Here is a 2,714-nt window from a genome sequence, read left to right as displayed (position 1 = left end):
CTCTCTCTCTGTCAGCTCTGGAGGAAGGTCCTTGTCATTAATCTTCCCCTGGTCTAGGAGCTTCTCAGGTGCAGGGACCCCAGATCCAAAGGATGTGCTCTGCTCCCGTTGCTGCTTTCTTGGTGGTATGAGGTCCCCATGTCTCTCTGCTTGCTTCTCTCTTCTAAATCTCAAAAGAAATTGGCTTAAGACACAATAGATTTCATCAATATAACTGCCACTAATCCATCTCATTAACAACATGTTGTTGCTGTTAGGTGTTGTCGAGTTGTTTCTGACTCTTAGCGACCTTATAGGACAGAGTAGAACTGCCTCATAGGGTTTCCAAGGAGCGGCTGGTGAATTCAAACTGCTGATCTTTTGGTTAGCAGGCAAGCTCTTAATCACTGCACCACCAGGGCTCCATTAACATCATAGTGATAAGATTTACAACACATAGGAAAATAACATCAGATGACAAAATGGTGATCAATCACACAGTACTGGGAATCATAGCATATGGCAAGTTGACAGATATTTTGGGGGGACATAATTCGATCTATGACAGATGGACTCTGCCCTTTCGTACAAGACTTTTACTCTGCAGTTGCTTCCTGCTTCTCTCCATAAAAATGCTCATCCCCAAAGCAAGTATAGTTTCAAAATCTGTCTGCTTGCCACCTTATGAGATTGCTGCTGTTTAACCACACAATACTTTACTCGTTTGATTCATTCACATGTAGGTTATTTCAAAAGGGGGCCTGTGGATTGATGGGGGGACCCCAGATCCTGGGAAATAAAATGCTAGATTTTTGTCTTTTTATTTACATATCATCACCTGGAGGAGCCCTGGTGGTGCGGTGGCTAAATGCTCAGCTGCTAGCCATAAGGTAGAGGTTTGAACCCACCAGCTGCTCCTTGGGAGAAAGACATGGCAATCTGCTTCCGTAAAGATCGCGGCCTTGGAAACCCTATGGGGCAGTTCTACTCTGTCCTCTAAGGTCGCTATGAGTCGGAATCGACTCGATGACAATGGATTTTTTGTTTCTCATCTCTTGAGCATGAATTGAGAAATAATTGATGACATTTCATTGACAACAGAGCTTTAGGAGCTAACAGAGTGAGGAAAGGGGAAAACTGGCTTAACTCCGTAAAAGCGCTATTGATGACAGCTATTTAACTCAGTTACCATGCAGCTCAATAGCCAATAGGGCTCCACTCACACACTTGTGCGTGTATCGTTGAATACTGGAGTTTCGTGAACAGTTTATTTGATTCACACAGTGAATGATGCGCAAGTGCAAATTGTGAGTCTCCCGTAGTGAGATTAATGCCACAAACCCCATGAGACACATTTCGTGTGCTCAGTGTCCTAGATCTTTCAGCAGTCTTTTCAATTATTTATGCAACTCAGAATAATGGTTATTGTCCTATCACCCTTAGGAATCTAGCCTGAATGCCCAGATCTACGTCCTATTTACTGGGTGACTCCCATTTTTGTTTTTGTTTCTTCCTGTCTACAGCTGTATCCTTGGGGCCTTTGCACAAGTGGTTCATTTCCTCTTTGTGGAATTGTTCTTGCCCTTGTTCCTGGCTTATTGCCATTCGTCCTTCAGGTCTTTGTTCTAGAAAGCCTTCCTTTTCTCTTCCTTTCTTCCCTAAGGCTGAGTTAGATGTTTCTCTCGTAGGCTCCTTAGCACTTGATTTTAAAATTTTCACATTCTATTGAAGCTGGTTATTTACATATCTGTGTTCTCTCCTAGACAACGAGCTCCCTGGGAGCAGGGAGTTAGTTGTGTTCATTGTTGTATCCTTTCTGCTCAGCACAGTGTATGGCACTTAATGTTGGTGTGAGCTGCCATCCAGATGGCCCCATTCATGGACACCCCATGCACAGTGGAACATAACTCTGACTGGTCCTGCGCCATCCCCATGATTGGCTTTGGATCAGACCATCGTGATCTATAGGGATTTCACTGGCTGATTTTCGGATGTAGATCACCAGGCCTTCCTTTCTAGTCTGTCTTAGTCTGGAACTCCTTTGAAACCTGCTTGGCATCACAGCAACACACAAGCCTCCACTGACAGACGGGTGGTGGCTGCGCATGAAGTGCAGTGGCTGGAAATGGAACCCACATATCCTGCTGCTATGGCCTAAATACCACAAATGGATGGTTTTAACAAACAAAAATGTATCTCTCACACTTTGGGACACTAGAAGTCTGAACTCAGGGCACCAGCTCCAGGGAAAGTCTTTCTCTTTCTGTCAGCTCTGGGGGGAAGGTTCTTGCCATCAGTGTTCCCCTGGATCTAAGAATCTCTCAGCAAAAGGACCCCAGGTCCAAAGGTTGTGCTCCACTCCTGGCTCTTCTTGCTTGGTGGTAATGAGATCCTTCTCTTTTCTGCTCGCTTCTGTCTTTTATATCTCACAAGAGATTGACTCAAGATACAACCGAAGGCTATAGGTTATGTCCTGCCTTATTAACATAACTGCCTCTAATTCTGCCTCATTAACATCATAAACCATTGCCAATGAGTCGATTTCCGCTTCATTGTCCATCACATATAAAAGAGGGGAAAGTATGTCACACATTCCTTGCACGTATCCTAAATCAAAATCATACATACAATAGGTCATCAAAATGTCATGAAGCAAAATCAACCCTGGATTATCTTGGCCTTCATAAAACTTGTTTGTTCCATCTGTTCTGTTAACATCTTTTTCTACAAGACTT

This window comes from Trichechus manatus, unplaced genomic scaffold, assembly GCF_000243295.1.
Source record: "Trichechus manatus latirostris isolate Lorelei unplaced genomic scaffold, TriManLat1.0 scaffold00103, whole genome shotgun sequence".
In the NCBI taxonomy this organism is placed as follows: Eukaryota; Metazoa; Chordata; class Mammalia; order Sirenia; family Trichechidae; genus Trichechus; species Trichechus manatus.
This window is presented reverse-complemented; position numbering follows the sequence as displayed.